Raw genomic sequence first — 14,470 nt, 5'->3', positions numbered from 1 at the left:
CAATCAGTAAATGGAATAAAATACTTGTTATAACTTTCACAAAGTATCTTTCAATGCAGTCTCACCATTTGTTAAAACTTTAACAGCGTTTAAAAGTGAGGAAGAAAGTCTGTGTAAAAAACCAAGCAAACTGAAGGAGTGACCCCTAGAGCCTTCCTAAGGCAGACTATACTGCATGGATCACTGGCTAGCCTAATTAGGCTTATCTGTTTTTAAAATGTAGAGAAACTAATACAGCTCCAGCCTGTGCTGTATTAGTTTAATAAAATCTATGGACCCAAACAAGCACAGGAGCTTGTACCTGTGTCTCAGGTTGCACGGGTTGCAAACATTTAAAAACAAAGACATTCTAATAATGCAACAGAAAAATTCATACTTAAATCTAAAAGTCCTAAGAAAATGAAAGCTTAATATAACTTTTGCATGGATATGTTAAAAATCCCCAGAGGGAAAAGCTTTTAAAAACTTTTTCTTTGTCAGGGTTTAGACCTGTGGTGCTTCTGCATGCTCATTTTTTTTTTATTGAAACATATGCAAAAGCGTTAAATGAAGGAATGTGTCTTCATATAGCTTGTCTTTTAACGTGGTTATCCCTTTACAAGCCTTTCACCTCTATTTGTTAAAAACTTTAACAATTACTTTTATAAACTAATTGGCTGTGGTTTTAACCCTGAGGTACTTTCTTTTTTTATTTTACCTTGTTAATAAGTGTAGTTACAAAGCAATGTCTTCTTCACATAACAAAAGAAAATGTTTATTTCAACAAGTATTTGGTATAATTTTGTTTTAAAAACAGGCCTAGGGCTTTCTTGTTATGTTCTGGCCTTCTTATCTCTGATCCACTGACTCACAGATGCTGTTTTTGTTGAAAAAGCATGCTGCTTCAAAATGTTCTTACTAAAAAATGATCCGTTAGTCTAAAACATAGGGGAAAACTTTTTTTATCATTATACATTGCTTTTATAAACAGGTTTTGTGTGTTTTTAACCCTGGATTGTTTCTGCAGACTCACGTTATTGAAACACCTATGCCAAGGGGGGGGGGCTGATTAAATAAAAAATTGTGTCTTCAGATAGCCTTGTTTTTCAAAGGGGTCTTCTTCTTTTCTAATCCACTACCTTCAAAAGGCTGTTTCAAGTGGTTCTCACTAAAAACATTGAGGAAAAACTTTTTCTTAGTCAGGGTTAAGACCCTGGGATGCTTTTTTATTGAAATACCCCTGTAAGTAAAGCGATGTGTCTTTAGATGGGTTTTTCTTTTAAAGTGCTTATTTAATAAGTTAGAAAAGAGGGGATTTTAGGCATTACTTTACAAATAAACACATTTTTAAATTGTTTATAGTGTGTGCTGGTCACCTTTTGTTACAGGGTCCTGTTTGTTTAGATAAGAGCAGAACAAACGGCCTCTTAAAAAAAAAAGCCAGGAATCCTGGGCTACATTCTTCGGCTTTAATGGTTAAAAAGTTTTTTTTTAAATATATAGTAAGCTTATTTACAGTTAAAGTTACTGTTCTTTTTAGTACACGTCTTTGGTATAATTTTGTTTTAAAAGCAGGCCTTGGGCTTTCTTATTTCTGATCACAATGGCTTCTTTTTTCACATTGTTCTTGCTGACCATGTTAGTCTAAAACTTTTTTTGTTTTTAATTCCTGAACTGTTTCTGCAGGCTTACCTTTTATTAAAGCACTTATCCCCATGGGACTAAATAAAGGAGTGTATCTTTTCAAGGGTTTATTCCTTTACAAGCCTTTCACCTCTCTTTGTTAAAAAGTGGAGAAAGAAACAAGCTTCTTCTCTCTGATCCAGGGGTTAACAAAATAAGGGAAATATAAACTGTTTGTTACTAAAAACCTGGAATAATTCTGCCTGCTCTATTTTGTTGAAACACCCCTGCAAATAAAGGGCTGTGTCTTTTTAAGTCACTATAAAGCAGAGCTTTATTCCATTACAAAACTTAATGTAACTAACTTGTGTTTGTTAAAAAGCAGACTTCTTCTTTCTAATCACAGCTATCAGCTGCAAAAACCAGTTGTTTTATATTGGGCTTACTAAAAAAAATAACCAGGGCTAGCCTAAAACCTAGGAAAAAACTTTTAAAAATTGTTTGTTACTAAAAGCTTCTAAAAAAACTACATGGCAGGAAAAATGCTGGGTGTCTGTTTCTTTAGTTAAGCATAAGGCAGTTAAGGGGGGGTGGAGGGAGAGAAGGGGGTGCCTTGGGCCTATAAAAATGGTTCAGAAAAATAAACTCTATAATGCCATTGTAAAACAACCTCTGATTGGCCCAATCCAAAGGCGGGAATAACAAATCTGAAAATTTCTAAACTGTGCAGCTGCCTCATTTTACAGAAAGACAGGCAAGATAAAAAAATCTCTCTCTCCTTTTGATTAACCATGTGCTCTCTATCTTTCCTTTGTTCTTTCTTTTAATCTACCCTGATACTGAATGCTTTTTTTTTAATTCACTTTTTTATCATGTGCTTCCTAAATTTTCTTTTTAATGCTTTTTTTAGACAGCTTTTGGACGTGTGCTTACTCAACAGGTTTTAATATTGTTTAATGCTTTTTTATTCACTTTCTTATCATGTGCTTAGTAAATTTCCTTTTTAAGCCTGTTTTGATAGCTTTTAATGTAAGGTAAAGATCCTCTCTCTCTATCTTTCCCCTTGTTCTTTCTTTTAATCTCCCCGGATATTGAATGCTTTTTTTATTCACCTTTTTATCATGTGTTTGCTAAATTACGTTTTTAAACCTAGCTTTTAATGTTTGTTAATATTATTTAATGCATTTTTATTCACTTTTTTATCCTGTGCTTCCTAAATTTTCTTTTTAAACCTGTTTTTAATGCTTTTTTAGCCAGTTTTTGGCCATGTGTTTACTCAACAGGTTTTTAATATTGTTTAATGGTTTTTTATTCACTTTTTGATTATGTGCTTCCTAAATTTCCTTTTCTTGCCCTGTTTTTTTTAACCTTTCTTTTTTTTAAGCTACCCTGATACTAAATGTTTTTATTCACTTTTTTACCTTGTGCTTACTAAATTTTCTTTTTAATCCTGTTTTTAATGTTTTTAAGCCAGTTTTTGACCTCAGTGCTTACTCAACAAGTTTTTAATATTGTTTAATACTTTCTTATTGTGTGCTTACTAAATTTTCTTTTTAATCCTGTTTTTATAACTTTTAATGTAAGGTAAAGATCCTCTCTAAATCTTGGGACTGCAGGATTGGTTCCACAAGCCCATTCTGTGACCTAGCTGTAAAACAACCTCTGATTGGTCCACCAAAAGGAGAGGCTAGCTCCCAGGAGCTCTGCGCAAGCCACCTATCATTTCACTACCGGCAGTTGGTGGGGTAGGATGTTTCACTCTGCATGTGTTCAGTAACACAAACAGCTCTCCTTACTCAATCACAGCCAATAACCTTTTTGCTCTCAATGTATCCAAGCACAAACACTTCCCCTATTCACAGTCAAAGGGGTAAAATGTTTCACTCTGCATGTGTTCAGTAACACAAACACTCTATTCTTTACCAGTAGCTCCCCTTTTTTCAATAAACCTTACCCAAACGTCTCTCAATGTATCACATTTTCTATTTTATAGCACCCCATCATCTCTTTTCTTTAATAACCTGCCCTTTAACAACAGCTCTCCTTACACAAGCCTCTTTTTTCAATAAACCTTACCCATGTATCTCCATGTATCCAAGCACAAGACTTCCCCCATTCAAACGTGCACAATTTTTTTTTCAAAATGGCTGTCGGTGCCAAACTTCGGTGCCATGGAAACAGGGTGGGAAGGCGGGACAAAAGCCCCAAACGGGGCGTGGAAACTGTCAAAAATGCATGGTGATGAGTGCTATCGAGGTTATACTACTATTAGGTTTGAAAGGTGCCTGGGGGAAACCTTCTCTCAATATGGAGTATTTAAGGGCAGGTCTACAGTTAAAACTCTGCTATAGCACTTTAGTGAAGACACCACTACACTGACGGGAGAGCTTCTTCTGCTGTCAGTGTAGTTAATCCACCTCTGCAATTGGGCATAGCTATGTTGATGGGAGCACTGTCTACGTTGGGAGTTAAGTCAGTATAACTGCGTTGCTCTGGTGATTTTTCACACCCCTGAGTGAAGTAGTTAAAATGATGTAAGTGTATAATGTAGACCTGGCCTCAGAAGTTCTAGTTTAACTCAAATTGATACCAAAGAGGCCAAAGTCTCTTATGGCACATTCCTCCCATGCAGTTTCAAAAATGGTGCATTCAAATATACAAAAGAAAAAGTACAAACTATCAAAGGTGACTCCTCCGTTTCTCTAGAGCACCACACCCTGTCCTAGTCCAGGGTAATTCAACCCATTCTCTCTCTTAGTTTGGAGAGCAACACCCTACTTTTAAATAGTTTAGTCTAAATAGACTCAGCTGTACTTAATTAGCTGCTAACTGGTAATATCTCTGGGAACCTCAATAGGAATGAAACCCTACAATCCAGGCTTTTGTCTGACTGCAATGTGGCTTAGGGCTAGTCTACACTGGCAACGCTAAAGCGCTGCCACAGCAGCGCTTTAACGTGCTTTGTGTGGTCACGGTGCAGCGCTGGGAAAAACTACCTCAACAAGGGGTGTAGCTCCCAGAACTTGGGCCCTGTTTACACTGACGCTTTACAGTGCTGCAACTTGCTGCACTCAGGGGTGTGTTTTTTCACCCCGCTAAGCCAGAAAGTTGCAGCCCTGTTAATTGCCAGTATAGACAAGCCCTCAGTTTTAGGGTCCCATCCAGGCCAAAATACCCTGTCTCATGCTGCTGGAGAGCAACATCAGAACCTCTCCTTTGCTTTCAGTTACTATGTGTGCTGTCTCTGCTGGGGAAATTCTGCACCAAAACATTAAAAATTCTGCACACAATGCTTTAAAATTCTGTATATTTTATTTGTCCAAGTAACAATATAATCATGACAATTTCAGTTATTTTGGTGATTTTTCAAAATACCTGTCAGCAAGTATGTCACTAACACTACAGACAACCAAAAAGATTCAGAATATGTTTTTTGACAAACAGATTCCTTACTAGGCATATTAATACAGAACTTTTAGTAACAATTCATTTAAACTACAATACAGAAATGTATTTCCTGCACCCCTCAGAAGCAAAGGCTTGTGGGAGTCAGGGGTAATGAAGGAGCTGAGCGAGAGGGAAGTAATTGCTGGGAAGGAGCTTGGGAGTGAACATGGAGGGTTGTTGGGTGTAGGTGGGAAAAGTACAGAATAGTTTTTTGGAGGAGGAGAAAGGATTGTTAGGGAGTTGGGGAGCCTGCCCCAAGCAGACCCTGGCTGACCCCTAGCCTCTCCCATTCAGTCAGGCACATCTGCCCCTGTCGTCATGTGTCCCTGCATCCCCACTCAGCCCCCCTCTTCTCCCATCCCCATGTGTCCCTGCATGCCCTCCCCTTCACCCCTGGCCATGTGTCCCAGCACCCCTCCTCTCCCATCCCCAAGTGTCCCTGCACCCCTCTCCTCCCTGTCCCCATTCAGCTGCTGGCTCAGTGCTGTCACCCCACTAGCTCCTGTGCACCCACCCCAGTACATCCTCCCCATATCCCTTCTGAGTCCCAATCTATGTGACCCCCAGCAGCTCCATGTGCCCCGCTCTCTCCGTCTTCCCCATATCCCGTGGCCCTGCAGGTGAGGTGAGGCAGCCTCTGACCCCTCCCTCTCCGGGGCTGGCTGCTCCAGTGCTGAGCTGGCTGCCCTCTCTTCTGGTGCCACAGCAACCACTGGTGAACAAAAGAAGGAATACAGCACCTCCCTGGAAGAATCTTCTTATGCGGGGGGGAATCTGTGAGGGGACATGAATTCTGCATGTGCACAGTGGTGTAGAATTCCCCCAGGAGTACAAGACTCAGAGCACCCATTAGCCTAAGAACTACAAACTTGTCTATTTATTGTGCCCTTGTTTTACACAGGGCTTCCAATATCAGTGTAGGTACAAACACTTTAGCAGAGAGCTAGAGTCCCTATACCAACACCACTTGCTTGTTAACTTGCTGAATTCCTTGACTTCCTCTAGCTCTCAAGTGTACTGAACAATGTTTGAAAACAGGACTTAATATCAAATATAAATTATTGAAATAATAATTGTAATCCTTAGAAACAACAGATTGCTACAGTACCAATAATAGTTCCTATGTTTTATTAAAAAATTGAGACATCTTTCTCACTTCCACTGAAACCATGTAAACCTGACAGAATTTTATAAGCATGTTCTTTTCCCTTTTTAAAGGGCTAGACCTGCAGGTATACCTGAGAAGGAGGAGGAAGGGATTATACATAGTTTTCTACTAATTTTCTAACCCTTATTCTTGAGGGCCGCCAGAGGTCAGTTTGATGCCCAGCACATATTAAAGCATTCATGGCACTATTCTGCCAGCCCAGGATCACTGGATTCCAGTATACACTGGCCATGCCTCCTCCGACACCTGGAACAATCCCAACATCCCCATATAAACAAGGGGGTGGCGTTGGGGCTCCACAAGCATCTCTTTAAGCAGTACAAAGAGGGTGGATTGGGATGGGACTGGAGACCTAGTCAAAAATCTTTCATTGTATTTAGTGGCCTTTTTAACTGTGAGAAAGTGTAAAAACAATTTTAACAAATTAGGTAATTCAAGGTTAAAACTTCAGCTCTCTTTTAACTATACCAGTGTACCGCAGCACTAGGCATATTACAGGGGACATCCCTTATTTTTTCATCTCTGTACAAGAAGATCAGGAGTTGCTGAATGCTGCAAAAAGCAGCAAGAAATATCCCTGGTGAATGTAGGTGAGTACTGCTTATTATTAATCATTATTATGTACATTGCCAAAGAGCCACAGTAATACATCAGCAGTTCCCCCATCAGCTTCCTCCACTCCTCCCGCCCACCGGCAGACCCGTTGATCAGCGCATCCCCCTCCCTCCCTGCACCTCCCAATCAGCTGTTTTGTGGCGTGCAGGAGGCTCAGAGTGGGAGGGGAAGGAGCGAGGGCATAGCAGGTTCTGGGGAGGGAGTGGGAAGGGGTGGAGTGGGGACAGGGCCTGTGGCAGAATCAGGGGTTGAGCAGTGAGCACGCCCTGGCACATTGGAAAGTTGGTGCCTGTAACTCCAGTCCCAGAGTTGGTGCCTATACAAGGAGCCACATATTAACTTCTGAAGAGCCACATGTGGCTCCGGAGACACAGGTTGGCCACCCCTGCTCTACGTTGACGGGAGAGAGCTCTCCCGTTGGCATAATAAAACCACCTCTCTGAGAGGTGGTAGATATAGCAGCAGGAGCACCATCCACACCAGTGTTTAGGTTGATGGCAGATGAAATTCATTGTTGATAAATGCAAAGTAATGCACATCGGAAAACATAATCTCAACTATACATATAAAATAATGGGGTCTAAATTAGCTGTTACCACTCAAGAAAGAGATCTTGGCGTCATTGTGAATAGTTCTCTGAAAACATCCACTCATGTGCAGTGGCAGTCAAAAAAGCAAACAGAATGTTGGGAATCATTAAGAAAGGGATAGATAATAAGACCAAAAATATCATATTGCCTCTGTATAAATCCATGGTATGCCCACATCTTGAATACTGTGTGAAGATGTGGTCATCCCATCTCAAAAAAGACATATTGGACTTGGCAATGGTTCAGAAAAGGGCAACAAAAATGATTAGGGGTATGGAACGTCTGCCATCTGAGGAGAGATTAATAAGACTGGGACTTTTCCTCTTGGAAAAGAGATGACTAAGGGGGGATATCATAGAGATTTATAAAATCATGACTGGTTTGGAGAAAGTGTTATTTACTCCTTCTCATAACAAAAGAACTAGGGGTCACCAATGTAATTAATAGACAGCAGGTTTAAAACAAACAAAAGGAAGTATTTTTCACACAACGCACAGTCAACCTGTGGAACTCGTTGCCAGAGGATGTTGTGAAGGCCAAGACCATAACAGGGTTAAGAAAAGAACTAGATAAATTCATGGAGAATAGGTCCATCAATGGCTATTCGCCAGGATGGGCAGGGATGGTGTCCCTAGCCTCTGTTTGCCAGAAGCTGGGAATGGGCAACAGGGGCTGGATCACTTGATGATTACCTTTTCTGTTTATTTCCTCTGGGGCACCTGGCATTGACCACTGTTGTAAGACAGGATACTGGGCTAGATGGACCTTTGGTCTGACCCAGTATGGCCATTCTTATGTAGGTTAGTGTAACTTACATTGCTGAAGAGGGTGGCTTATTCACACTGTTGAGTGATATAAATTATGTCGAAATAACCTGTAGCATAGACAAGCCCCTAGTAGTAACTGTTAGCAGTATTAGACCATTACATTGCACAATATGTTGAGAGAACAAAGTCTTCCAGCAGACCAAAGCACTAAAAGGATAGCCTGTCATTGTCAGTATTTAAAAGACAATGATTCCCTTGCTCATTAGGGGTGACATTCACGCTGTGCAGAAGGTGAGCACATGGCCCATGCACATTTTACACATGAAGATTACATGACCAAGTGTTGCCAATCCCTACAATGCCTTATTTACTTCAGTGGGATTCAATTGAACACACAGGTTCACATGCATCAATCAAAGTGCAGGACAGGCCTATATTATTTTTAAATAAATGTCAAAGGATACTTTCCATAAAAATTGGTGAATTTACTATTATTTTCCTTTAGATTTGGTAGGCCAAGAATTTGACCTACAGTATCTTTTTTATTTTTTCTTTCCTTGTGTAGGAGTAATCATCAGTCCTTTTTATATTTCTCCCCCTCTCCCTCCCCCATCTCTAACCCCCAGTTGCTCATGAGTGGCTCTACAATAAACTAGACCCTGATGCTGCACCCACATGTAGCCCTACAGAAATCAGTGGGTCTGCATGCAGGGATCTGTCAGCACTATGAAAGTTGTAGGATCAGGGCCCTACCCACATACGCAACAAAATAAAAAAACATACTGTCCAGTACTGCATACAATTTGCTAGTTCAGGCTGCTCTGTTTGCACGGAGTCCCATTAAAAAGTACATCAAATTTTGAGCCTGCTAATCTGAAAGACACAAAGCTAACAATAAATCAAACAGTTTTAATGGCAAGTAGAGCTTGCCATTAATTTAAAAATATAGGCCCTGTCCCTGCAGTTGAATCCAAAAGGGCAGACCCCTGAGGCTGTCAAAATACAGGTAAACTAAAAACAAAAACTAATCAAATAAAAATATCAAACATACCAATAGCTGTAGTCATTCTACTGTCCTGTCCCCTAACTACACTCTACCCCTTTGTCTACACTTGAAATGTAGCACTTCAGTATAGACACTATCTGAACTGATGGGAGGAATTCTCCCATCCACGGCCGGTGCAACCACTAGGTGAACTAGGTGGTCGCCTTGGGCGCCAAGTGGTTGGGGGCAGACAAAAGCGCACACCAGGGAGGCGGTGGAGTGGAAGTGAGCTGGGGCAGAGGGGCACCACCTGCAGCAAGTAACGGGGGGTGGGGGTGGCGCACAGGGGAACCGCTCCCCGCCCCAGCTCACCTCTGCTCCATCTCCCTCTCTGAGCGCGCCGCCCCGCTCTGCTTCTCTCCCTCCCAGGCTTGTGTGCCAAACAGCTGATTGGTGCTGCAAGCCTGGGAGGCGGGAGAAGCGGTGGCAGCGGCATGCTAGGGGAGGAGGCGGAGCAGAGGTGAGCTGGGGCGGGGATTTGCCTCACGGCTCCCCGGGCCGAGGGGAGGGGGAGAGTTGCCGCATGACTCCCCGAGAGAAGAGGGGGAAATGGGGAGCTGCCACAGGGGGGAGGGGGGCACCTCAGGGCAGAGGGGGGGTGCAAGGTGGAAGTTTCGCCTAGGGCGCAAAACATCCTTGCACCGGCCCTGCTCCCATCAGCATACATAATCCACCTCCCTGAGAAGTAGTAGCTAGGTCAATGGAAGAATTCTTCTGCTGACCTAGTGCTGTCTATACAGGAGGTTCTTCTTTCATATGGCTGGTGTAGAGCAGCAACTACAATTTCACTTGAAGTTGATTGAGCCATCAGGAGTAGTAGAATTTATTGCTCTAATGCCTCCTTCATATTTATAAATTGGGCAGTAGGTAGTGATATGTTTGATGGTCTGTCCTGGGGAACCACACTTGCCCACCACGGTGTCCTTGATTTTCCATTTGTGCATTAGATATCCTCATCTACCATGGTTGGTTCGAATTCGGTTCAGAGTTCACCAAGATGACCATGGAACGTCAAACCCAGGAACCTTCTGCTTGAGATCTGGCACAAGATGCTTATTTTTTAAGTCTTGTTTAGCCCAATCTGCTTTCCAAGCCTCCTCCTGATCACAGCCTGATTGCATGAGGCTAAGCGAATGTTCCCAGAAAGGCTTGCGGGACATAAGACATTGCAGGAGGGGGTTGTCAAGGTCCTGGTGAATAGGAAGACATCTGTTTTCCTGGATTTGCTAAGCTTCATGGAACGTTGCAGCAGTTTGGCGTATGGGTGGGGGAGCGATGTTAGACAGGACAGGTAGTCATGGTGTTGGAGTCGTCTTAAGGGTTCCCGTGATGCACTGCATCACTGTATTTAGCTGGGTACCTACAAGTCGTAGATCTGCTGCATACCCGTGTACAATATTCAGCTACTGAATATAGAAGTGTCATTGCAGATGGTTGCAACACTGATGTACCCCAGGTTGTACCTGCTAGTTTCTGGATTATGTTGGCTCTCGTTTTTATCTTTGCAGCTACCTTCTCAAGATGATCATGGAAGGAGAGGGTGCGGTCAAGTTTCACTCCAAGATATGTTGGAGTGTAATTGTATTGCACATTTTTACTACAGAAAGCTACTTTCAGTGTGTTTTTGGCACTCTTATTATCAAGATGAAATGCACTTACTAGTGTTTCTCCAGGGTTTGGTTTAAGCCTCCATTTTGGGAAACGTTGGTCCATAGTTTGGAGGTCCTCAGTTAATGCTTTCTCAATGTCAGGGAGGTTTGATGCTTGGATTGTCATGTCAAGATCATCTACATATCCAAATTTTTGCGATTTAGTTGGAGGCATGTAAATATTAAAAAGGGTTGGCATGAGTACAGAACCTTGTGGTAGCCTGTTGTTTATAATATGGGGTGAGCTGGTCTTATAACCCAGGTAAACCCATAGGCATCTGTTACTCAGCATGGTCCACAGCAGGTGAAATGTTTGGTAGCAAGGTAGAATTTTAGCAAGTTTCAGCATCAGGCCCTTAATCCACATGGGAGGTTAAGTTGGTTTAACTACATCACTCAGAGATATAGATTTTTCACACCCCTAAGTGACATAACTATGCCAGTGTAAATTCCCAGTGTAAACCAGCCCCTAGCCTCACGTGTGTGTGTGTGTCTGTGTGTGTGTGAGAGTGTGTGCACAGGCACATGTGGGGAGGGGGAATGAAGCAGACAGGGGATACAACAGGATGTGATATAAAATGGAAGATAATTTGTTTTATTCCTGGCTCTACTGCTAACTAGCTGTGATCTTGAGCAAATTGCTTAACCTGAAAGTACCTCAGTTTTTCCATTTGAAAAATAGGAATAACAATTGTTAAAGTGAGCTCTAGCTCACGAAAGCTTATGCTCAAATAAATTTGTTAGTCTCTAAGGTGCCACAAGTACTCCTTTTCTTTTTGCGAATTGTTAACTACTTTTCAAAGTAATTAAGCCTCTTAACAACCATACAATGCTTTGAACTATTTGGGTAAAAGGTGCTCCAGAAGTGAAAAGTAGTACTATTATACATTTATAGATGAATGCATGATTAAAGTTTGCAATATTCTTCATCTGAGAACCTACTATTTTAGATGGGCATTGTCAAGGTTCCTTCCCCACTCTGAACTCTAGGATACAGATGTGGGGACCTGCATGAAAACCTCCTAAGCTTACTTTTACCAGCTTAGGTTAAAACTTCCCCAAGGTACAACTATTTTACCCTTTGCCCTTGGACTTCCACTGCCACCACCAAACGTTTATCTGGGTTTATTTTTATTAGGAAAGCATTGTTTGGAAACGTCTTCCCCCCAAAATCCTCCCAACCCTTGCACCCCACTTCCTGGGGAAGGTTTGGTAAAAATCCTCACCAATTTGCATAGGTGACCACAGACCCAAACCCTTGGATCTTAAGAACAATGAAAAAGCATTCAGTTTCTGAAAAGAAGGATTTTAATAGAAGTAAAAAGTAAAAAAGAATCACCTCTGTAAAATCAGGATGGTAAATACCTTATAGGGTAATTAGATTCAAAACATAGAGAATCCCTCTAGACAAAACCTTAAGTTACAAAAAGACACACAGACAGGAATATCCATTCAGCACAGCTTAATTTCTCAGCCATTTAAAGAAATCATAATCTAACGCATATCTAGCTAGATTATTACTTATTAAGTTCTAAGACTCCATTCCTGTTCTGTCCCCGGCAAAAGCATCACACAGACAGACACAGACCCTTTGTTTTTCTCCCTCCTCCCAGCTTTTGAAAGTATCTTGTCTCCTCATTGGTCATTTTGGTCAGGTGCCAGCGAGGTTATCCTAGCTTCTTAACCCTTTACAGGTGAAAGGATTTTTCCTCTGGCCAGGAGGGATTTTAAAGGTGTTTACCCTTCCCTTTATATTTATGACAGGCATACAAAAATGTGTCCCCATGCCTATAGTAATACTTTCAGTGGCTGTGTGCATGCATATACATGCTCACTAAAAACCCCACCCAGCTACTGGAATTCAAACATGATAAAAGGCAACTCTAATAGGATGCTATGTTATGTAAGCTAACTGGCTACTCTACAGTAAAATCACTTGTAGATTTTTAATATTTTTTTTTGTAAACAAAAATAAGGGCCTACAAGAGCCCTATCAATTGTTCAGTGTTTTGCCATTCTGCTGGGATGCCAAAAGTTTGATTTTTTTTAAATATCCATTTCCTCTGAACTGATAAAATAAGGCAGTTCTGCTTTCCGCCTCATTTAGTAATGCACCATAATATTAATTTAACATAGGAAACGCCCTTCTCTTTCATGCTCCACTCCCCTATTGCACAATGCTGTTCAAAACAGCTATTGTACTATATTATTTTCCATGCACAAAACTATGTGGTAGTTGAGAATGTAAAGGCGGTATGGCTAAGTATCTCAAAATCAGGAAATGACAACATTAAAGTTACGGAGACAAGGTGGGTGAGGTAATATCTTTTATTGGACCAACTTCTGTTAGAATCTTTTATTGAACCAATAGAAGGTGGTTCAATAATAGATATAACTTCACCCACCTTGTCTCCCTAATATCTTGGGACTGACATGGCTACAACACTGCACACAACGTTAAAGTTACATATACAAGTAAATGCTAAAAGAAAGAAATTCTAAATAGACCTTTCCCACTTTGTGAATGGAATGCAGTGAAAAATGCTGTGTTCTATTTGATTTAATATTTTAAATAGCATTCACCACTGGCAATAATAGGCACAAATGCATGAAAATTACTGGTATACCATATTTTACATTTCTAAAGCCCCTTTCATCCCAAAGTGTTTACATACAGCATCACTGGACTGCAGCCACCTCTGGGGTGAAGGAAAGCAACCACTAACATGATGCCCAGTGGCTGGGTGGAGGTGTGGGGATTTTTTCAAAAAACAACTGGACAACTAGCTACTGTTACAAAAAGTGCCACAGGCTGTTTAGTGTTTATTCAGAACAGACAGGATCTTGTTTTTATTAATTTCAGTTCTTCATGAAAGACCCACACTCAGAAAACTTCATGGAACTTTATGTATCTACCTGAGAAAGATGAATTTTTGCTTAAAATAGAAACTGGAACTAACAGTCCCTGGTTCTTGAAGGTTATGCTAACAATGGTCAGAACTGACACCTAGTAGTACATTAAAAAAGTTCAGTAGGCCAGGACTTGTCACATGGGTTAATGCTTTTCAGTAACTGATTGTGTTACCTCAGAACATTCTAAAAGGATGGAGTGGAAATCCATCAACTTCATGAAAAAACTCGTACAGATACAGAAAGACATCATCTTCCTTTCCAAATGCAAACAGATGGGCATCAAACCAAAAGGACTAAAGATAAAAAATCCATTACAGTCTACATATCACACAGAGTATGCTGAGAGATTGTGCCACACACTCTCAAAGAAACTGTGAAACCACCTGATCAACATCCTCTACAGCAAACAGGGAAAGATTAAGAATGAGCTCTCAAAACTGGATACTCTCAAAAAAAACCAACCTTCCACACAAACTTCCTCATGGATAGACTTTATAAAAACTAGACAAGCCATTTACAACACAAACTTTGCTTCTCTACAAAGGAAAAAGGACACTAAATTACTTAAACTGCTACATGCCACAAGGAACTACAACAGTAGTTCCCTTAACCCACCCAACAATATTGTTAATCTTTCCAGCTATACTCTTAGCCCGGCAGAAGAGTCTGTCCTA

The sequence above is a fragment of the Lepidochelys kempii genome, chromosome 11 (genome assembly GCF_965140265.1).
Source record: "Lepidochelys kempii isolate rLepKem1 chromosome 11, rLepKem1.hap2, whole genome shotgun sequence".
Classification (NCBI taxonomy): domain Eukaryota; kingdom Metazoa; phylum Chordata; order Testudines; family Cheloniidae; genus Lepidochelys; species Lepidochelys kempii.
The sequence above is the reverse complement of the archived record's forward strand: the minus strand, read 5'-3'. Positions refer to the sequence as shown.